The sequence below is a fragment of the Hordeum vulgare genome, chromosome 4H, assembly GCF_904849725.1.
Source record: "Hordeum vulgare subsp. vulgare chromosome 4H, MorexV3_pseudomolecules_assembly, whole genome shotgun sequence".
NCBI lineage: Eukaryota > Viridiplantae > Streptophyta > Magnoliopsida > Poales > Poaceae > Hordeum > Hordeum vulgare.
In genome coordinates, this window is record NC_058521.1 from 118,316,799 (window position 1) to 118,341,673 (window position 24,875).

Sequence of the window (24,875 nt, forward strand, 5' to 3'; positions counted from 1 at the left end):
GTTCAAGCCTTTGCGGATGTAGAGCCGATTGGACGCATGACATGTTGTGTTGATGGCCTGTGCCCAGAAATTGTATGGAGATTTGAATTCTGCCATCATTGTTCTTGCAGCGTCTATCAAGGTCCGGTTCTTCCTTTCTGCCATGCCGTTTTGCTGAGGGGTATATGGTGCAGAATATTGGTGCTTTATTCCCTCATCACATAGAAACTCATCTAGGGTTTAGTTCTTGAACTCGGTGCCATTGTCACTCCTAATCATCAAGATCTTTGCTTCATGTTGATGTTGCGCTTCATTAGCAAAGTTGATGACCGTTTGTTGAGTTTCACTCTTCCTTTTAAAGAAATACACCCAGGTATATCTTGAGTAGTCGTCAACAATCACTAAGCAATATTTTCTGCCTCCAAGACTATCAAATGTTGGAGGACCAAACAGATCCATATGGAGAAGTTCCAATGGCCTCTTAGTGTAGATAAGAGTCGTTGGACGATGAGCAGTTTCATGAATCTTTCCTTCAATGCAAGCACTGCAAACACGATCTTTAGCAAAGCTCACATTTGTTAGTCCACGAACATGGTCCCCTGTCAGAAGACTTTGCAAAGATCTCATATTGACATGAGCTAAACGGCGATGACAAAGCCAGCCCACGTCAACTTTAGCCATTAAACATGTCGCAGTCTTAGTGGGTCGCTTTGAGAAGTTCACCACATAGAGACCATTTTCGACATGTCCAACATAGGATACTTTAAGAGTCTTGCTCCTTAGGAGGACCACAGTGTCAATATTAAAGAATGTGGAAAAACCCATAATTGCAAGTTGACGAACCGAAAGTAAATTGTAGGCAAGTGACTCAACAAGCATGACCTTCTCAATAGATAAATCTTGAGAGACGACCACCTTACCAAATCCCAATACCTTTGACGAGGATGCATCGGTGAATTGGACATGGGTGGGCATAGATGGAGAAGGATGCACATCCACCACTAGGTCCTTGCTTCCGGTCATATGATTTGTTGCTCCACTATCGAGCAACCATGACACCCCACCGGAAGCAAACTCCTGCAAAAGATCAAGGCTTGGTTTTAGGTACCCATTTTTTAATGGGTCCTTTCATGTTAGAGACAAGGGTCTTAGGAACCCAGATAGCCCATTCAATATCTTCATCGTAGTAACCAACAAATCTGGCATAAACATGCCCATCACTAGCACAACATAAAACATAAGAAGAATTGAGTTTGTCGGCTGTGTTAGTAGGAGCGGTTTTGCCCTTCTTGGGGTTCCCATAGTCCACCTTGTTCCTCTTCACCTTCTGAGTCCCCTCACCCTCTTTGACAAAGATGTCCATGAGGGTGAGAGATCGTTTGTTCTTGTTCTTCCTTTTATATTTTGACTTGGAGGTAAGTCCAAGTCCTTCCTTTCCTACAACACCCTTTTGAGTGCTCAAGAGATCGTTCAGACTCTTCTCACCTTGTCTGCATGCCACAAGGCCCTTCTCAAGTTTCTCTTTTAACTTGGCATTTTCCTCCACAAGAGGAACATGCTCACAACAGGGGTTAGTTGCACAAGTATTATCAATTAACACAAAGGGAGGACAAGTAGAGATCTCCTTGGTAAGCTTTGCTTGGAGTTGATCATGAGACTCTTTCAGAGAGAAATGAACACCTTTCAAGGCTTTGTGGGCCTTGTCAAGTATGTCAAACTCTTCTTTGAGTCTGTCACGGCCAACCTCAAGAGCATACTTTTCAGATTTAAGCAAGCGAGTAAGAACAACATCATGATCTAGTTTCTTTTGCATTTTAGCGCAGTCATCGTTATATGACTCCTCAAGAGCCAAACGAAGAGTGCACTCTTCTTCTAGAGCACTAGATAATTCGGCAATTTCATCAGCATAGTCACGCTATGTCCCTGAAGCTCGGAGATGGTCTCCTCATGAGACTCAATGAGGTCAGTGGCCTCACCCAGTTGTTCCAAGAGAGCCACAAAGTGCTTCTTGGGTTCTCCCTTAATAGTGCATAGAAACTTATCAAGATCATGCTCATTAAGTTCTCCAACATCACTATCTTCTACACAATTTAACAATGAAGGAGCAGAAGCAATTTTCGTCTTAATGATGGGAGTTACCTGATTGGTACCTTTTGCCATGAGGCACTTGGTGATGTGGTTCTCGTTGGGGGCGTTGAAGAGAGACACCTTCTGGGAAGAGGTAGTGACAATAGCAACAGTTGCCGTAGCCACTGTATTATCATCACAACCATCATCATCAGAAGGATACTCCTCCAGGGCCACCATCCCTTTTGGGTGAGGTTTCTTCACAAAGTTGTTCTTGATTGGAAATGATTTGGTTTTGTCTTTGCGAATGAGCTTGCCTCTGTTGTCTTCCCTTTTCTCATAGGGACATTCTGCCACGAAGTGACTCACGTTGCCACAGTTATAACATGTCTTTACTCGTTGTTTGGGTTTGAATCCACTCGAGTTGTTCTTGGTGAAGGTGGGTCTTGAGTTCCTTTTGTTTCCCCAGAATTGCCTTGATGCAAGAGCCATGTGCTCATGATAAGCATACTTTGTGTCTTCAGGGCAGCTCTTCTTCCTCATCTTCTTCTTCTTCTTCTTCAAGCATTGCTCTTGCTTTCAACGCAAGGTTAGGTGAAGTGGTTTTTGATCGAACACGAGCAAGTGCATTGTCGGCTGTTTCGTTCATGATTGACATTGCTATGAACTCATCCAACACTTCACTGGAAGACAAGGAGTGGAAGTCTGGCCGCTGACGAATGACAGATGACATGGCTTTATTGAAAGGCATGATGGCTTTGAGAAACTTGCGCTTGACCCATGTATCGTCCACATACTTACTACCATGATCCTTTAGTGCCACAGCAATAGCAGTCACCCTCCGATAGATATCACGAGGGTTCTCGTCTTCCTTCAGCACAAACTCATCGGCCTTGTCAAGTATCACTTCATAGTTGGATCGTTGAATACTTGAGCTTCCCTTGTATAGCACCATAATATGCTCCCAACAATCCTTGGCCAATGTGAAGGGACGTAAGTGGGGAAGATCTTCAGGTGGCACAGCACACTGGAGAATAAACAACGCAGAGTGATTATATTGATTGTCTTCATCTTCTATTGGAGTGAGGTTGCTTGGGTCATGGGGATAATATCCTTGCTCGATAATTCTCCACAAGTTTGTTGAGCTGTGATTCAAATGAGACTTAATAGAAAATACCCAGTTAGCAAAGTCACCTTTCACAAGTTTAGGGGGAGGACCAACAGGATTAAGACGAGGTGCGAGAACGGGTCCTCCATAGGCCATGGGGGGTGGAACTGAGGCATATGTTCCAGTCCCATCCTTTTTGTGAGGTGAAGCCGGTCGCATACCTTTAGCCGCTTCCTTAGAGGAGTTGGCCTCCGAATCGGAAATGGTGGGTTTAACCACTAAAGCCGGTTCGGGTGAACTTTTAAGACCCTCAATTAATTATTTAAGCATGGTTTTAACTTCGCTCGTCAAGGACGTCTTGAGGGCTGCCATAGCCATATTCAAGTCGTCCCTTGTGACCGAAGTCAAGTCCATGTCCTCGGGTTGCCCATGGGTAACTTCCTCTCCGCCTTCCATACTCTTCGGGTGGTTAAACCCTTAATAAAGAGACGTGGCTCTGATACCAATTGAAAGGATCGATATGGATGGCTAGAGGGGGGGGGGTGAATAGACAACGACCACTTTTTAATTAATCTTAGCAAGTTAAGGTAAACACTATACGGGTTCACAAATAATATGACAATGAGGTGAACCCTATAGAAGCTAACAACGAGAGCTATTAAGACTACTAAGATATAGTCACAAGCATAAGCAAATACAAAGTAAAGGATAGAGATAACCACAAGTGGAACCGATGGAGACGAGGATGTGTTACCGAAGTACCTTCCCTTTGACAGGAAGTACGTCTCCGTTGGAGCAGTGTTGAGGCACAATGCTCCCCAAAAAGCCACTAAGGCCACCGTATTCTCCTCACGCCCTCGCACGATGCAAGGTACCGTGATTCCACTATAGGTGCCCTTGAAGGCGGCGACCGAACCTTTACAAACAAGGTTGGGGCAACTCCACACAAAGCTTGGAGGCTCCCAACTAAACCACGAAGCTTCACCACAATGGAATATGGCTTCGAGGTGACCTCAACCGTCTAGGATGCTCAAACACCCAAGAGTAACAAGATCTGCAAGGGATTGGTGGGGGAATCAACTTTTCTCTTGGTGGAAGTGTGGATCTAGGCCTTCTCAACCAATCCCTAAAGAATCAACAAGTTTGATTGGCTAGGGAGAGAGATCGGGCACTTTTGAGCTTGTGGAGCAACAATGGAGCTTAGAGAGGTAAGAGATAGGGTTCCTCAGCTAGAAGAACCCTTTATATAGTGGGGGGGGGGAAATCAGACCGTTTTCCCACTCTCTGCTCGAGATCCAGCGGTACTACCGCTGCCTGTAGCGGTACTACCGCTGGTACTCCAGCGGTACTACCGCTGAACAGGAGCGGTACTACCGCTGCCTGGCGGTAGTACCGCTGGATGCAACGGTACTACCGCTGGGCCTCCAGCGGTACTACCGCTCACATCAGCGGTACTACCGCTGACCCCTTGGTAGTGCACAAACACTACTACCGCCGAGAAAGTCTTCGCAAAAGGGTCCGTCCATGAACTACCGCTAGGTAGGTGGAACAAAGCACCTGGAGCGGTACTACCGCTGGCCAGGGGCGGTACTACCGCCAGCTAGCGGTACTACCGCTGGCTGCAGCAGTACTACCGCTAGCAGTCCAGCGGTACTACCGTTGGGGACCATTTTGCAGAGATGCTAAAAACAAAGAGGCGAGGGCCGCTCCAAAGATAAAGGAAAGGGAGAATGTGACGTGTGCGTGTGTAAAGATAGATTCCACCCGAACCTTTCCACTACGGATCCCCTCTTAATAGTACTGCTTTCCTATGACTCAAATAAAGAGAATCGTAGAGAGCGTCGTGCTTCCGATCCATGAGAGAGGAGACGAGTCGTCTTGTGCCGTTGACGTGTGTTATCTGAAACCTTAACACACACAGTTAGTCATGTATGGTACTGTCATCAATCACCAAAATCACTTAGGGATAAACTATGCCCCAACAGCAGGGATGACATCTGCCTGATGTAATAATAGTATTTTTGTTTATAAAATAAATCCAGGAAATTGCTAAAACTTGTAAAAATCATAGAAATTAAAATATAACTCGGATGAAAATAATTTATATATGAAAATGTATGAGAAAAATCCAAGGAATGTGATTATGGCATTTTCATGCATGTTTGAAAAAGCTAACATCACCAAATAGGCAAAATGGTGAATAGGATAAATTTCCTAATTAGTTTGGAGATGGAATTTGATATTTATTTGAATTCCACTTCAATTGTTATGACCAAACATTGGTCAATGCAAATCAGTACCTCAAAATACTAACCCCATGCATGTTCGAACAATTTGTTATGAGCATCAGGTCGAATCAATTATAAGGGTACTTGGAAAGATACCCGGCTTGAAGTGATGTTTGAATCCTAGTTCAAACCAACTTCAACTTAAGAAATGATAGCCACATTAGCCCTGCCACTTTTCATTTCATGTATTGAGCATGCATCATAGTGTTGCATTTCCGTGAAGTAATGTTGTTCCTTCTTGTTTGCCGGTGTTGTTCCCCCTCGGTAAACGATGTTTCCGACGATGTGATCGTTGACATTGATGAAGACTCATTGCTATCTTCGGACGTGTCAGGCAAGCAAACCCCCTTGAGCATATTGACATAAACCCACTCTCTCGCTCCTGCTCCCTTTTACTGCATTAGGACAAACACGATTCAACTGTATATGTTATCGGTAGTTGAACCCATTCCTTTGCATGACCTGATTTTGTCACAGTAAATAGTTGAAACCATTTAGCATGAGTAGCAACTGCTTGAGCCTTGATGTGCTTACTCATCCATGCTTGTTTACAATGCCTGCTATGCTTAGAGTCGTGTCGGGTCTAATCCGTCTGGATGATGAATCGGAATGGTTGTGTTCATGTCCTACAGTGTGAGAGTAAAAGTGTGAATCCGATTTGGTAAAGGTAGCGATGAGAGGCCAGGTAGGAGTACATGGCGGGTTGTCTCATTGGGACCGTCCTTAAGAACTGAGTTCTGTGTGTTTTATCGAAGAGAAGATACTACCACACATTGGGATACTTAATTGACCCTCTCGTCTAATTAATCGCCTAGATCTCTGTCCAGGAGTTGCAATTAGTTTCTGGTGTTTGTAGGAAAAGTGTTGGCGGCCGTGTTTAGCTCTGCCCGACGGGGTAGGCTTCACTACGGTAGATACACAGTGGCACGGTGTACCAAGTGGCACCCGGATGGTGGGCTTGTGAACCCTGCGCGCATCGTTTGGGGCCGTAGAGGAAACCTCGGCCGGACTTCCTTGCGGGTTCAGTCTCAAATAGGCGATAAACCTGGACTAGGGTCTTGTGTGGTTAACGGTCGTGGCCGACACCCACGCCAGTGCTTCCGCTTGAAGGTTGCCGAGATGCATGACATGCATATGGTGCTAAGTGGTGGGAGCATGTGTGAAGAAGTATACCCCTGCAGGGTGATTCAATCTGTTCGAATAGCCGCGTCCTCGGTTATGGACTACTTGGAAACATTACGTGGTACATAGAAAACTTAAATGGATACTTTAAAACATGCAAGATAAGTGTGAGTGCTATGGAAGGCCTTCTCGTAGGGAAACGAGGGTGGATCCATAGTGGTGTATTGAATTAGTGAACAAGTGGACTCGTGTGCGCTATCCCACCTCAAAGAAAGAACTTGTAGTCGTAGTAAAGGATAGCCAAGAGTCAAAGCTGGCTTGCTGCAATCAAACCCCACAATCCTTTCATTGAAACATGATGCATATGTAGATAGTTCTGATTTAAGACTTGCTGAGTACCTTTGTACTCACGGTTTCTTTATTTATGTTTTTGTAGAGAAAACTTAGACTCATTAAAAGGATCTACGCGATGTGTTCGATGTTGACCGGAATAGCTTGGGAATCCCAGAGAGAGGTCTGGCTCCTTTGGTAGGGTCGTAGTAGCTTTTCAGGCTCTTCCAACCACTTTTAGTAGATGTCTGTACCCAGACATGATTTGCTTCCGCTTGTTGTCTGTATGACTTGAGTGTTGGGTCACGAGACCCCTGTTTGTAATATCAGACTCTTATGAGTCTTTAATAAATGCTTGAGTCATAGAGTTATGTTGTGATGCCATGTTGTATCTACACATATCGTGCATAATGTGTGTATGTTTGAAATGCATTATATGTGTGGGATTCGACACCTAGTTGTTTGCCTTTCGTAGTACTCTTTACAGGGAAATGCCTCTTTGTGATTCCATCGAACCTTGGTAGTTTGCTACTGCTCGGAACACATTGATTGACCGGCATGTATCCTTCTTTGCTGCTGTGTCTGTCCCCTCAGGGAAATGTCATGCGGTGTAATGGAGTCCTTGTAGCTTGCTATGACTCGTCTACACACGCTGATGACCGACACCTGCTTTGCTGGGTTATGTATGTCTGTCCCTGTACGAATGTACCGCTTGGGTTTATAACTAGTCATGTCGACCCGGGTTCTTTGACGTTTGAACGCTAGCAACATATTCATATACGTGAGCCAAAAGACGCAAACGGTCCCGGCCAAGGTAAGGTGGCAGCCGTGGACTTTACCGTGCGTGAGGCTGCAAAGTGATGTGATGTGTTACAGGCTAGGTTCTTATGACTCAGGATCTGGGTCCCGACACATGACATGTGCCATCACTTTCATATTGCCATTGCATGATCTTAAGATAGCTGGCGAGATGTTTCAACGTCATACGCTAAGCTAGATCGTTGCACATCCCGGTACACTGCCGAAGGCATTTCACATAGAGTCATTATTATTCTAAGTATCGAGTTGTAAGTAAATAAAAGTGTGATGATCGTCATTATTAGAGCATTGTCCCATGTGAGGAAATAATAAAAGAGGCCAGCGAAGCCCAAATAAAAAAAGAGGCCAAAGATGCCCACCAAAAAATATGAAAAAAAGAGGCCAAAGAGCCCAAACAAAAAAATGAGAGAAAAAGAGAGAAGGTACAATGCTACTATCTTTTTTCCACACTTGTGCTTGAAAATAGCACCCTGTTATTCATGATAGAGAGTCTCTTGTTTTGTCACTTTCATATACTAGTGGGAATTTTCATTATATAACTTGGCTTTTATATTCCAATGATGGGTTTCCTCAAAATTGCCCTAGGTCTTCATGAGCAAGCAAGTTGGGCATCTCCATAACCCTTTGATACGCCGAGTCGATGTGACCATCTCCTTATTTTTGCCTCACAACCTCCACCACACTCTATTCCACCGATAGTGCTATATCCATGGCTCACGCTCATGTATTGCGTGAGAGTTGAAAAAGTTTGAGAAAGTAAGAGTGCGAAAACAAATACTTGGCCAATACCGGGGTTGGGCATGATTTAAATTCGTCGTGTGGGGATGATTGAGCATAGCCAGACTATATGATTTTGTAGGGATAACTTTCTTTGGCCTTGTTATTTCAAAAGTTCATGATTACTTTGCAATTTTGCTTGAAGTATTATAGTTTTCATGTCAAGATTAAACTATTGTTTTGAATCTTATGGATCTGAACATTCAAGCCACAATAAAGAAGTTACAAAGAACAAATATGTTAGGTAGCATTCCACATCAAAAATTCGGTCTTTATCACTTCCCTACTCGAGGACGAGCATGAGTTAACCTTGGGGATGCTTGATACGTCTCCAACGTATCTATAATTTTTGATTGTTCCGTACTATTACATTATCAACTTGGGATGTTTTATATGTATTTATATGCTATTTTATATCATTTTTGGGACTAACCTATTAACTCAGTGCCCAGTACCAGTTTCAATTTTTCCCGTGTTTTTGACCTTTTTCAGATAAGAATATTAAACAGAGTCCAAACGGAATAAAACTTTCTGGATGATTTTTTCCATAACAGAAGGTATCCAGAAGACTTGAGAACCAAGGCAGGGGCCTCGTGGGAGGTCACGAGCCCCCTAGGCACGCCCCGGGGGGGCGCTTAGTAGGCTCGTGGGCCCCTCGTGCCTCCTTTTCCCTACCTATTTCACCTATAAATTCCCTAAAATCCTCAAACCAACAGAGAGAGCCACGAAAATACTTTTCTGCCGCCGCAAGCTTTTGTTTCCGTGAGATCCCATATGGGGACTGTTTTGGTACCCTGCCGGAGGGGGATTCGGACACGGAGGGCTTCTTCATCAACACCACTGCCTCTCCAATGATGCGTGAGTAGTTCACCACACACCTTCGGGTCCATAGCTAGTAGCTAGATGGCTTCTTCTCTCTCTTGGACCTTCAATACAAAGGTTTCCATGATATTCATGGAGATCTATCCGATGTAACTTTCTTTTGCGGTGTGTTTGTCGAGATCCGATGAATTGTGGATTTATGATCAGATTATCTATGAATATTATTTGAGTCTCCTCTAATTTCTTATGCATGATTTCGTATCCTTGTAATTCTGTTCAAGTTATGGGTTTCGTTTGGCCAACTTGATCTATAATTCTTGCAATGGGAGAATTTCTTGGTTTTGGGTTCATACTGTGCGGTGTCCTCACCTAGTGATAGAAGGGTAGCGAGTCACCCATCGTGTTGTTTCCATCAAGGGTAAGAAGATGGGGTTTATATCATATTGCATGAATTTATCCCTCTAGATCATGTCATCTTGCTTAAGGCGTTACTTTGTTTGTTATAAACTTAATACACTACATGCATGCTGGATAGCGGTCGATGTGTGGAGTAATAGTAGTAGATGTAGAAAGTATCGGTCTACTTGTCTCGGACGTGATGCTTATATGTATGATCATTGCCTTAGATATCGTCATGACTTTGCGCGATTCTATCAATTGATTGACAGTAATTCGTTCATCCACTCGAATACTTGCTATCATGAGAGAAGGCTCCAGTGAACACTATGGCTCCCGGGTTTCTTTTACACATTATATATTCAGATCTACATAAAAAATACCAAAAATACCTTGCTTCACTTTTATTTATTTATTTATATTTACCTATTATCACCATCAGATCTCACCTTGCAAGTAGTCGTAAAGGGATCGACAACCCCTTTATCGCGTTGGGTGCAAGTTTGTTTGTTCTTGCGCAGGTGCCTTAGTGCCTCATCTTGATACTCCTACTGGATTGATACCTTGGTTCTCAAACTAAGGGAAATACTTATCTCTACTTTGCTGCATCACCCTTTCCTCTTCAAGGAAAAAACCAACGCAAGCGCAAGAAGTAGCATAGAGCAGCTTGTAGACGATGCAGATAATGAGCTGCCAACGACGTCGACGATGTGTGGCACGGACGCCGAGCGGCTGGCGACGTGTGTGGTCGATGAGAGCAGCACGACCGGTAACAACGACAACGAACGACCGGCAGCGACGACGACAAACAAAACGACCGGCCGACGACGTATGCACGAACTATGTGCGATGGACTTCTCACCTCCGGCGAGCACGTCGCCTTCTCACCTCCAGCGAGCACGTCACCTGCCTGCCTCCTTCATTCTTCTGTGTGTGTTTGTACTTGTTGTATATGTAGTTAGCAGGGAGGAGATCTATGGAATCCCAGACCAACCCGAGAACAGTCGAGGCGCTTAGTATTTATAGGGGGCGGAGGAAAGCAACGAAGGCTCTGGCTGTAGACCGCGCGACCCACCTACTCGATCATGTGATCGTGTGATCGTGCGAGATAGTGGGAGCGTGGGTAACAACGCTTGAATAATCTCCAAATTTACTCCGCATCCAATATTTGAATAATATCAACAACACTAAGATGATTTGAATTTATGTCGACATTACACTTCCCCGTGTGCGACAACATATGTGTATGCGATTCATGTGTCTTCTATATTTTAACGATGAAACTTGATGATTATTTATTTTGTCACATTTTATAATGTCTTGGCACTTCTCAGCATCCTCGACAATATATCATATGCCCTTTTTTTGCTCGTTCTCATTTTGCACAGTTGACTATATTACTTTTAATTTCTTATTTTCATTATAAACAGATTTTGGCAGTTTTGTATTTATATTTTATGTGGCTTATGCATTTTATTTTATCTTGGTCAAAATTCATGTCAACAGGTACCTTGGGCATCCCAAAGCTTTGGCTTTTGTTGCTTCTCAATCCTTTGTCCATTGGGATAATACCCAAAACTTGAAAACTTCAATCACATAAAACTCAACAAAACTTTGTGAGCTCCGTTAGTATAAGCAACATATCAAATATTTCCAAGTGTTGTTATATGTTGACTCTTATTTTATCTTAGCATAGGGTACTTTATCCTAACTCCTCCATGGCTTATACCCCCCGATACAATCCATAGCATCATCAAAACAAGCAAACTACACAAGCAAAAACAGAATGTGACATAAACAGAACATTTTGTAGTAATTTGTAATGAACCTATACTTCTGTAACTCCAAAAATTCCAAACAATTAGGAATTCATGAGTAATTGTTATAGAAATAAGGTGTAAAAAATGCAGCTTCATAATACGTATCCGGCTTTGCACTATATCAATTCTACCCATCACACAAATCATCCCAAAAGGCTTTACTTGGAACAAACACTAATTAGAACATAAAAACACAATAATTACAGACACAATAATCATGTTATCACAAACTAACATAAAGTAAAAAAGCAAAAATAAAGATAACTATTGGGTTACCTCCCAACAAGCGTTATTATTTTACGCCCCTAGCTAGGTATATTGCATAGTGTCAAGTGTTCTCATCTTTGACACTCCACCCATAAGTGTCTCTCATGATTAAGTCATATGGTGGCCTAATTCTCTTTCTAGGGAATTTTTCCATTCCTTCCTTTAATGGAAATTGGAACCTTATATTTCCCTCTTTTATATCAGTGATTGCACCTATAATTTGTAGGAAGGGTCTTCCAAGTATAATTGGACAAGTAGGGTTGCAATCAATATCAAACACAATGAAATATAAAGGCACATAATTTTTATTGCAATTATCAGCGCATCATTTATTCTACCTAAGGGTTTCTTAATTCTTAATGGTATAATCCACAAGATGCAAATTTAGGGAACATTATTCAATATTAGTGATACCAAATACATCACATAAAGTTTTAGGTATAGTTGAAACACTAGCACCAAGGTTGCAAAAAGCATTGCATTCGTATTTATTTATCTTAATTTTGATAGTAGGTTCCCACTCATCATGCAATTTCCTAGGAGTAGAAACTTCAAGCTCAAGTTTCTCATCTTAATTTTGATAGTAGCTTCCACTATGTGTTGAGTAAAAGCTTTCTTTTTTTCATAAACATTGGGTGAGCTAATAATGGATTGCAGCAAGGAAATACATTATAATAAAGAGCAATTATCATAATTAAAGTCCTGGTAATCCAAAATAGTGGGCACATCACTAGTTAAAGTTTTGACTTCTCGAAACCCACTTTTTAAGTTTTAGATTAAGATCGTTACCCTCCAAGTAAAAGGGATGCTCTTTTACTAGAGTTGAATCATATCCAGTCCCTTTATCATTAACACTCACATAAGTAAACAAAGATCCAATAGGAGAAGTACCAATTATTTTAACATCTTCATCATGATTCTGGTACAAACCGGGTGGAAGAGCTTTTTCTAGGAATTCCTGCTTAGCTTTCAACTTAGCGGTCCTGTCATTACTTTCATTAATAGAAACTTGGATAGATTCAATAGTCTCATTAAAATCATTCTTAGGTGACAAAGCCTTTTAAGAGTTTCTACATCAAGAGCAATCCTATCCATGTTATTAGCCAAAGTATCACCAACATGCATTTTTTCTTCTACCATAGTATTGAAAATGTTTTGAGAATCAATGAATCCCTTTATTTTATTCTCAAGATAAGAGGGTATACTTTTAGAATTTGTAGAATAATTTCCATAATAATTACCATAATAATTTCAATAACCATTACGATCATTACCGGGATATGGCCTAACACTGAAATTACCCCTATAAGCATTGTTGTTGAAAATATTTCGCGAGACAAAGTTCACATCAATGTAATCATTATCTTTTCAATCAAGATAGACAACGGAATATAATTAGGATCAACATGAGTGTTTTTATTAGCAACCAAATTCATAAGACCATCCACTTTTTCACTCAAACTAGCGATTTCCTCAACAGAATTTACCTTCTTACCAGTTGTATCTCTCTCGTTATGCCATTAATAATAGTTGGCCATGATGTTGTCCAGAAGTTTAATGGACTCTCCTAAGGTCACATACACTAAGGTTCCACGTGCGTATAAATCTACAAGATTTCTAGACACAAAGTTTAGTCCGACATAGAAATTTTGGATAATCATCCACAAGTTTAAGCTATGCATTGGGCAATGTATTATCTTCAATTTCATCCTCTCCCAAGATTGTGCAACATTTTCATAATCCTGATGTTCAAAATTAATTATTTTATTTCTAAGGGAGATGATTTTAGCAGGAGGAAAATACTTGGCAATAAAAGCATCTTTACACTTAACCCATGTTCCAATACTATTATGTGGTAAAGATAAAAACCAAGCTTTAGCTTTATCTCTTAGTGAAAAAGGAAACAATTTTAATTTCACAATATCATTATACATATACTTTTTATTTTTCATATCTTAAACTTGAAAAAATGTATTGAGATGTGAAGCGGGATCCTCATTAGGACTCCCCGGAAATTGCTCTTTCATGACATGATTCAGTAATGCAGCATTAATATGAAAAGCATCCGCACTTATGGAGTGTGGTATATGAGTACAAGTAAAATCATTATTATTAGTATTTGAGAAGTCACACAACTTATTAGTATCTTGAGATATGGTGACCGAGCAAGGAATGTAACAAGCAAGACAAGGAAATTAAAGAGCAAAGATGCGATCTAGTGACAAGCTAAGCAAGCAAAGATAAATATTTTGTATTTTAAATTTTTACGAGATAAACTAAATATACCAGAAAATAAAGAGAGGAACAAGTGAATTAAATTTTGTGTGGTGTTACTTGGTAGTTGGTGATGATATTCCCCGGCAATGGCGCCAGAAATCCTTCCTCATACTTGTGACCTCTGTTGTGTTTTCCATGAAGAGGAACGGGTTATCACAACACAATGTGGGTAAGTATTTCCCTGAGTTATGAAACCAAGGTTTATTGAACCAATAGGAATATCAACCACAACCACAACGCAGGCAAGAGGGTTGTTAATCCTCTTGTCTTGTTATTTGCAAGCACGTGAGGTGTGTAGATAATTATGGATAGCAAGATAAAATAAAAACATGTAAATGGCAGAAAGGTATTGAAGGTTTTATCAATATGTTGTGAATAGGCCCGGGGACCATATTTTCCCTAATGGCAGCTCTCATGAAAAATAGCATACAGTGGGTAAACAAATTAATGTTTGGCAATTAACAGAAAATCGGATAGTTATGCGATATTCACGACAATGATCATGTGTATATGGGCATCACATCCATAAACAAATAGGCTGACTCCTAGCCGCACCTATTATTATTACTCCACTCATCGACAACTATCTATCATGCATCTACAGTATTAATTAAAATAGAGTAATGCATGGAGAACAATGACATGATGTAGACAAAGTAAACTCAAGAAATATGAATATACTCCATCGTTTTATCCTTAGTAGCAGCAACACAAAGATGCATATTGTCTCGTTCTATCACTCGGATATAGAAATTCGCCAGGTTGAACCTACCACAGCGCACCTCTCTTACAGAAGTAATATCAATTTAGTTGGCCAAACTATTTCAATAGATCAGAGAGAATTACGAAGCTATTATAATCATGCACATAAGAATCGTATAAGTATTTAGAGGATACTCAAATATTTATCATGAATAATCTGAACATAAACCCACAATTAATCTGATCCCAACAAACGCACCGCACAAAAGGAATTAAATCATGCAGATCAAAGCGAAGATGCGATCATCGTTGTATTGAAGATCAAAGAGAGATATATTAACATCTAGGTACTCGCCATGGACCATAGGTCTGTGGTGAAATACTCACACATCATTGTGAGGGTAGAAAGGTTGATGAAGAGGCCCTCCGTGATCGTGAAAGTACATTATATCGACTAGAGGGGGGTGAATAGGAGATTTTTAGAATTTCATCACTAAGACAATTCCTTTTGAGGAAATTTTTCACTGATGACTAACTTGCAGTGGAAAAAACAAAGGATCAGGGGTGCAAAGTATCACTATAGCACTTTTCAAGGTGAAGAATATGAAAAGCAGTTTGCACAGTATGCAGACACAGGGAAAGCAGGTGAGGATTAACTCGCGTGAAGAATTTGGGGTTGAAGAATTTCAGAGAAAGTCTTCAGCAAATTCTTCAAACAGTGACAATGAAAATCTTTAGCATACAATATGAGAAACTGAAAGAGGTTAAGAAATAGAACCCATTTCACAATGAAGACAATGGTTGATGACTCAGTTCCAACTGCTGTGACAGTTGTACATCTGGTTTGGAGCGGCTTGGTATTGAAACCAAAAGACACACAGTCCCAAGACACACAGTCCCTACCGTATTCTCCTTGAGCTAAGAACACACATTCCTCGCCCAACACTCGTGGTAAGTCTTCAGGGCAGACTTCCAAATCCTCACAAACTTGGTCACCCGGCGATCCACAATTGACTGCTGGATTGCTCTAGACCATGACGCCTAACCGTCTGGAGGATGCATAGTCGTCAAGGGTAAAAGGCTTCGGTTCCACACAGGAACAAATTCTTCAGTGATGCTCAATCACTTGGTTTCTGGTTTGTGGTTTGGTGTTTGGGGTATTTCCTCACTGATGATTTACTCTCGAAGACTCCGAGGAATTTGGGTTGCTCTCATGACAAGTGTCAGTTTCTAACAAAGCAGACAACCAGCTAATGGTTGTGGGGGGCAGCTATTTATAGCCTGGGAGCATCCCGACATGATTTGACATTAATGCCCTTAAATAATATGACATTTGGTGTGGATAAGATCGGTGATGTGGCGCGAATTGCGGGAACGGTCGGGACCCTCAAATGTGAGAGTCCTCATGTCTCTCATATTCCTCACTTGAGTCTTTTGGTAGGATTAGGCTTGGGTTGAGCATCATGAGGAAATTCATTCTGAAGTGTTACCTCGACCCCCTTTAACACTATGGTGTTCCTATGACTCAAGAGTGAAGAAAATAAAAAGAAAGAATAAATCCTCATGCTTCAAAGTTTTCAGATTGATTTTCTTCAGGACACGCTAAATTCCTCATTTTGAATATCTTCATGAGGAATATCAATTTCATCGTAATTTCTTCGCGATTCAATTCTTCAACACAAGACCAATTTCTTTAGCCGAAGATATACATTTTTAGGGGTCGATATTCATCGAATATTTAAAACTCCTCAATTACTTATAGATCATGTGTACACTCATGAACACATTAGATACTTAACCTATAAGTCTTCAAACCACCAAAATCACTAAGGGGCACTAGATGCACTTACAATCTTCCCCTTTTTGGTGGTTGATGACAATTAGCTTAAGTATTCAATGGGGATAAAAATATGAAGTGTAAATACTCATTTGAGGAATTTGAGATCAAGATGCAGAGAGACTCCCCCTGAAGATGTGCATATCTTGAGAATTGTTCTTTTCATAGAAAATGCACATTGATGATTTACATCATGGAGATCTCCCCTGAGTCTCTAAGGGAACCATGGCATATGATGGAGCAATCTTTAGAGGCACAACATCCAAAGGAGCAGTTTCATCAAGATATTTGAGGCGCTTGGCCTCTGTTGATTCTGGTGTTGAAGAAACTTTTCTATTCTTAGCTTCCTTTTCTATAGCCCTGGTTCTCTTCACGTCTGATTGAGATGGAGTCATTTTCTTCACCTTTGAGGATTTTGGTGAAGGTATTTTCTCTTCAGGAGGCGGAGCCGTATCCGTCCTGGCAGTTTCCTCGGCTAAAGCATTTTCTTCAGCTGGAGAAGATTCATCAGCTCGCTTAGATGCATCAGCTGGAATTTCCTTAGCAATTTCCTCAATATCCGGTGCATCAGCACGGCTTTCTTGAGGCATTTCCTCAACAGGGGTGGTTTGTTCTGCCTCTACCTCAGGCTGGTGTGGTTTTGCTGGAGGGGCAGCCTTTTTGTTATAATCATCAACTGCGCTAGTTGCAAACTTGATGAAATTGTTCTTGATACTTTGACGATATGACATCTTGGTATACTTGTTTGTCAAAGTCTTCAGTTCTGCCTGGGTTGACACTAGATCATCAGGCGTCAGGCTCACTTGAGGAATGGCCGTGCTAGAAGTTTCAGCAGCTGAGGAGGTGGCTGCGGCAGCAGCAGCAATAGATTTTTCATTGAATTTCCTCACAACGGCTTCTGCTTTCTTCTGAAGCTTTGACAAGTGTTTGGTCTTTTCCTCAGGATAATCAACAATCGTCTTGAGGCTTGAAGGATGGGCATCCTGATGATCCTCGAGAGGAGGCCTTTTGCCAGGTGGCTTAAGAGCAAATTTCTTCGCGTACTTCGTTGTGGCGAATCGGTATTCTTTCCACTCCTTAGCCCACCCGCGTTCTATCTTTTGGAGCCTTATATTCCTATTGGGCATTGTTTCTTGATCATCTGGTGTGCGATATCCCAAGTATATATCGTCAGGGATATCAATCTCAGTGTTTTGTTTGAGCTTCTTGCCACCCTTTTGCTTCCTGTCATCTTCCATTTTCTTCAGGTGAGGCTTTTGCTAAGAAAATTGAATTCTTGAGGATTCTCATGACACTGGCAGATTTTCTTCAAGAAACGCTGCAAATGAGTTAAGTTGATGAGAACCTAGAGATTCATCAGCTGACATTTTTGTACCTGTGAACAGAGTATAGTTGCGAGGAATTTGGAGAGGTCATATGCGTTCTCAGATTTGAAGAAATTGAAAATTTTAAAGTTGAGGAATTTGACCAGTGGGTTGAGGAATTTGTCTAAGCACTCTAATCTTGGGTTCCAGAGTTGTACAGATTCGAAAATTTGCACAATTGAGGAATCTCGTGAAGATATTTAGTTGGTTAGTGAAATTCAGAAACAATTTGAGGAATAAGAAGTGTTTGAGGAATAGAGACTGATAGACACTGAGGAAAAACAGATTCCACGAATCTAAGGTAAAATAGTAGATTGAAAGGGACTATAAAAATAGGATTGTATTTACCCTATATAGCAAGCACGAAGAGCAGAAGAAGAAGAAGCAGTAGATGCTCTTCGGTGTGTGTCCACTGCGCCCTAACTTGCTGACAGAAGACAGCTACGGCGGCGGCGGACAAAGACGTTCCTGTTCCAACGTGATTTTGGCGGCGGAGAGGTCGAGGCAGTGAAGCTGTTCCTCGCCGGCGACGAAGATTCTAGCGGTGGCGCTAGGTCTTTGCTGTAGCGGAGAGGAGGTCGAGAGAGAGAATGAAGAGTTTTGACCGAAGGGGGTAAGGACATATTTATAGCTCAGGTGAAAACTGTCCGGCCGATTCTCTCGGACCGAACTAACCTTGCCCTTTCGTCTCCGCAGGACACGTGTATCAACCGTTTAAAGCGGTGGAGATCGTGCTTATCTGATCGTGGGAAGTGGGGTTCAATTACTGTGTAACAATATAAATAACATTTTTGAGGATTTGAGGACTTTTGTTACAAAATTACCAGCTGACAAGGACGCAGTGAAGATTTTGAACAAAGTTTCAAGTAGAACGCATATGAAGAATTGAATAGACCGGGTGAGTATAGCATAGAGGGTGTTGCTTCTTGCACTTGCATTGGTTTTTCCCCTGAAGAGGAAAGGGTGATGCAACACAAGAGCAGTAAGTATTTCCATATGTTTGAGAACCAAGGTATTAATCCAGTAGAAGAATCAAGCCAAGTGTCCAGAGTACCCGCGCAAACACAAACGAGCTTGCACCCAACGCTATAAAGGGGTTGTCAATCCCTTCAAGATTGATTGCAAAGTGAGATCTGAAGGCGGAAAGTGCAACGAAGTAAAAGTGTAAGGCAAATATGATGTGAAGTAGTGTTCACTAGAGGCTTCTCTCAAAATAGCAAATAGTACGGTGGGTGAACAAATTATTGTCGATCAATTGATAGAACCGCGCAAAGTCATGACGATATCTAAGGTAATGATCATACATATAGGCATCACGTCCGAGACAAGTAGATCGATACTTTTTGCATCGACTACTATTACTCCACAAATCGACCGCTATCCAGCATGCATCTAGTGCATTGAGTTCATGACGAACAGAGTAACGCCTTAAGCAAGATAACATGATGTAGAGGGATAAACTCAAACCAATGATGTAAACCCCATGTTTTTACCCTTGATGGCAACAACATGATGCATGGCTCGCTACCCCTTCTGTCACTGGGTGAGGTCACGGCATGATATGAACCCAAAACCAAGCACTTCTCCCATTACAAGAATCATAGATCAAGTTGGCCAAACAAAACCCACAACTCGGAGAGAATTACAAGGATATGAAATCATGCATATAAGAGATCAGAAGAAACTCAAATAAGATTCATAGATAATCTTATCATAAATCCACAATTCATCGGATCTCGACAAACACACTGCAAAATAAGATTACATCGGATAGATCTCCATGAAGATCATGGAGAACTTTGTATTGAAGATCCAAGAGAGAGAAGAAGCCATCTAGCTACTAGCTATGGACCCGAAGGTCTATGGTGAATTACTCACGCATCATTGGAGAGGCCATGGTGTTGATAAAGAAGCCCTCCGTATCCGAATCCCCCTCCAGCAGGGCACCAGAACGTGCCCCAGATAGGATCTTGCGGAGACAGAAGCTTGCGGCGGCGGAAAAGTATTTTCGTGGATCTCTCTCAAAGTTTTGGATTTTTCGGGAATTTATAGGCGGAAGAGGTAGGGCAGACGAGCCACAGGGGGCCCACAAGCCTGCTAGGCGCGCCCCCTGGTCACGCCTAGGGGGCTTGTGGCCTCCCGTGGTAGCCTCTGCCTTGGTTCTCACGTCCCGTGCGTATCTTCTATTCCGGAAAAAATCTTTTCGGAAGTTTTATTCCGTGTGGACACCGTTTAAAATTCTCCTCTGAAAAGGGTCAAAAACATGGAAAAAACAGGAACTGGCACTTGGCACTGAGTTAATAAGTTTGTCCCAAAAAATATATAAAAGGCATACAAAACATCCAAAGTTTGACAAGATAATAGCATGGAACCATCAAAGATTATAGATACGTTGGAGACGTATTAGAGGGGAAATAGGGTCCGATCACATTCACTTATATGAAATATCAAGTTGAAGGAATAGCTATAAGTGAATGATGTTGAGGACTTTGAAATCACAGTCTATATATATATGACTAGGCAAATGTAAATCATAAAGCGTTTTGAAGATATTTACTTACTTGAGGATTTTGTGACAAAGCGTCAGGATGATGAATTTCAGCTTTGAAGAAAATCAACTTTGAAGAAAAGCAACTTTGAAGAAAATCAACTTTGAAGAAAAACACCTTTGAAGAATAAAAAACTTTGAAGAAATTCAACTTGAGGACTTTCAAAGTTGGGTGGTGGCGTGACCCACCGTATAAGAATGATGATTTTAGGCACCGCGTACAATTGTCTTAGGGCCCTGAGAACCAATTTCTTCATTAATTTCCTCACACTAAGAGTGATATTATTCATTGATTGAAGAAAATTGATTCTTCGTATGTTGCACATCTAAGTCATTAATTTTGCATAAGTGTTAGGATGTGTGCATGTTTTTTTACAAAATATTTGAAGATTCTAAGATATTTAGCTCACACCCTTATGGTGTGATTCCTTCGGTTTTGCTTGAAAACGTGCACACATGCAAACACTAAGCATTATATCTGGCCTAGATGCACAGAAATACAGTAAAGAGCCAATCATGGAGCGATAGACCTGCTGATCTAATTCTTTACCATTTTCGTCAGTGCAGAGGTGGCCGTTCGTAGGCATTCGAGTCTTGGCACCTTTACATTCATGCATGTGGAATTTCCTCAGAACATCCTTGAGGTATTTCTCCTGTGATATGAAGATCCTATTGCGTTGTTGACGAATTTGAAGACCTAAGAAGAATTCCAGCTCCCCCATCATAGACATCTGATATTCTACACTCATCATGTAAGCAAATTCATCACTGTAACATTTGTGAGTACAGCCAAATATGATGTCATCGACATATATCTGGCACACAAATAGTTCATTATCATAGGATTTCGTGAAAAGAGTTGGATCGAGTGAACCAGGTTCGAAGCCTTTCTTCATGAGGAATTCCTTCAATGTATCATACCACGCCCGAGGGACTTTCTTGAGACTATAGAGCGCCTTTTTGAGTCTGAACACTTTGTCTGGATTCTTTGGACCCTCAAAACCTGGGGGCTGAGCAACATATACTTCTTCCTCAAGCTTACCATTAAGGAATGCACTTTTCACATCCATTTGATATAAGATAATGTTATGATGATTAGCATAAGCAAGTAGTATTCGAATAGCTTCAAGTCTAGTAACAGGTGCCAAAGTTTCATCAAAATCAATTCCTTCAACCTGTGTGTAGCCTTGGGCTACAAGTCGTGCCTTATTCCTCACCACTTGACCATCCTCATCTTGCTTGTTTCGGAAAATCCACTTGGTTCCGATGATATTGTTCTTGCGAGGATCTGGTCGTTTGACGAGCTCCCATACGTCATTCATCTTGAATTGAAGAAGTTTGTCTTGCACGTATTGAATCCACTCTGGTTCCATGAAAGCCTCAGCAACTTTTGAAGGTTATGTGATAGACACAAAAGAAGAATGCCCAGAAAAGTTAACTAAGTGTGAAGCTTTTGAGCGAGTGAGAGGACCTGGCGCGTTGATGTCATCGAGGATTTTGTCAAGTTCTACTTCATTTGCTATCCTCGGATGAGCTGGTCGAGGATTTCGTATGGGCTGAGGAATTGGTTCTAGAGCAATTTCCTCAGGAGCATCTTCTTGATTTTCATCAGTGCTGGGAATTATTTCTTCAGCAATTTCCTTAGTAGGAACAATGTCTTCAGTAGCCTTGAGCTTTATTCCTTCCTCACGAGACATCTTATCTGGATCAGGAGGCAATTGCTCTCTTTATGAGCCATTAGTTTCATCGAACCGCACATCTACAGTTTCAACAACCTTGTTGTGATAGGTGTTGAAGACTCTGTAGGTGTGTGAGTCCTTTCCATAACCAAGCATAAACCCTCATGTGCCTTAGGTGCAAACTTTGAGCTATGGTGAGGATCTCTAATCCAGCATTTTGCACCGAAGACTTTGAAATAGCTTACATTGGTTTCTTGTCAGTGAGGAGTTCATATGAGGTTTTCTCGAGGAATTTGTGAAGATATACCCTGTCGATGATATGGCAAGCAGTGTTGATTGCTTCAGGCCAGAAACGATGAGGAGTCTGATATTCTTCAAGCATGGTTCATGCCATCTCAACCAGAGTCCTGTTCTTTCTTTCGACGATGCCATTCTGTTAAGGAGTATAAGGAGCAAACAATTCATGAGTAATACCAAGTTCATCAAGATAATTATCAAGACCAGTGTTTTTGAATTATGTTCCATTATCACTCCTGATGTGTTTGATCTTGACGCCGAAGTTCGTCGAGGCCATTGAGGAAAATCGTTTGAAGACTTCGCACTTTAGTTTTATACATAATGATATGCACCCAAGTGTATCTGGAATAATCATCAACTATGACAAAGCCATATAAAGATGTAGCATTTGTTAGAGTGGCATAATGAGTAGGTCCAAATAGATCCATGTGAAGCAATTCAAATGGACGAGTAGTGGTCATGATAGTCTTCGAGGGGTGCTTGGTTCTGGTCATTTTCCCAGATTCACAAGCACCGCAGAGGTGGTCCTTGAGGAATTTGACTGATTCAATGCCAATGACATACTTCTTCTTCGCCAGTGTGTGCAAGTTCCTCATGCCTACATGACCAAGTCTTCGATGCCATAGCCACCCTTGTGAGGTTTTTGCTAGTAAGGAAGTGGATGGTTGAGGACCTATAGAGAAATCAACAATGTACAAATCCCCTCTTATAACACCTTCAAAGACTTTGGATCTGTCAGATTCCATGATGACAACACATCTGTATTTTCCAAAGATAACAACCATATCAAGATCACAAAGCATTAAGACTGACATGAGGTTAAACCCAAGAGATTCAACAAGCATCACTTTGTCCATGTGACTGTCCTTGAAATAGCAACTTTGACAAGTTCTGATACCTTGCTTTTGCCTTTGTCAGCATAAGTGATTTGCTTCAGGGGTGATGGAGTTAGTGGCATATTCATTAGCAGGCTTTTGTGACGAGTCATGTGATGTGTGCAGCCACTATCAAGAACCCACTTATTACTCTTGGGTTTGTCATCCTGCAGATGAATTAGTACAGCTTACCATCTCATATGCTCCAGACATGAAGAATATGATATCAATTTCATCAGATAGGAATTTCATCATAAACATTAATTTTGTGGACGTGTGAAATATTTTTATTTCATCAATATTAGATTGCGTCCTATCAAGCATTTTCCTCAGGTCTCCAGTAAATTCTTCAGATGATGATTTTCATCTGTAGGCCTGACGTGTAGAAGTGATTAGTTCAATTTCTTCACCACCCACATCTGAAGGGGTGGTAAAGCATTCATCATCCTGTGAGCACCATACGAGAAAGGGGGCATTGAAGCTAATGCACTTCTCCTAACAGTAGGGGGGGTTAAAGTACTCAAATGAATATGCAGAGAATTTCTTTGAGGATTTATGAACATAATGATTTGAAGAATAACGCTCATATTCATATGCCTTGCAATTTCCCTGCATGTTAGAAGCATTAGCACAGATACAAGCATAGTTGTGACCAGTTGAGGATTTTGATCCTCTTGAAGACTTTGGTCCTCCTGAGGAATTTGAACTGGTGTTCAGATTCTTCATCGGTGGTGTCATGAGGACATTCACCTGAAGATTTTCAAGGCAACTTGTGGGGACCCAGATTTTCCTCAGGGGTGGTCCATTCCTGCAGTTAGTCCCAACATATCGAGCAAAAACTTCACCAGATTGATTTTTGAATAGTTTATAGTTGGAGTCAAATGAATCATCTGAGGAATAGGATAATTCACATGCAAAGCCTGTTATATTGGATGGATCAACAGGAGGCCCTATAGCAGCAACCAATGAGGTTTTGGGATACTGCTCAGGTTTCGAGTATGATCCATCACCATTCAATTTCCTCTCAAAGGCAATTCCTTCTTTCCTTGGGTTCCTGTTCAAAATCTGCTTTTTGAGCACATCACAAAGGGTTTGGTGCCCTTTGATACTTTTGTACATGCCTGTCGCATACAATTCCTTCAGCACTGCATTTTCATCAGTGACATTTGTGGTTTCCTCAAGTGAGGAATTTGATACTACGGGAGCAGTTGAAGAATTTGTAGCAATAGAAGCATTTGATGATTCTGGTGAAGAATTAGCAGTTTCACGTTCAATGCACTTAAGACATGGAGGAATGAATTCAGCGTGAGCAGCACTGATCTGTTGAGCGACTAATGAATCATTTTCTATACGAAGATCATCATGAGCAATCCTAAGCTTCTCAAGATCAAGTTTCCTTTGAAGAAATTCATAGGAAAGTTTCTCATGATCAGCGAGGAGTGTGACATGACGATCTTGAAGATGATCAAATCTGGACTGAAGACTTTGCATATCTTCAGTG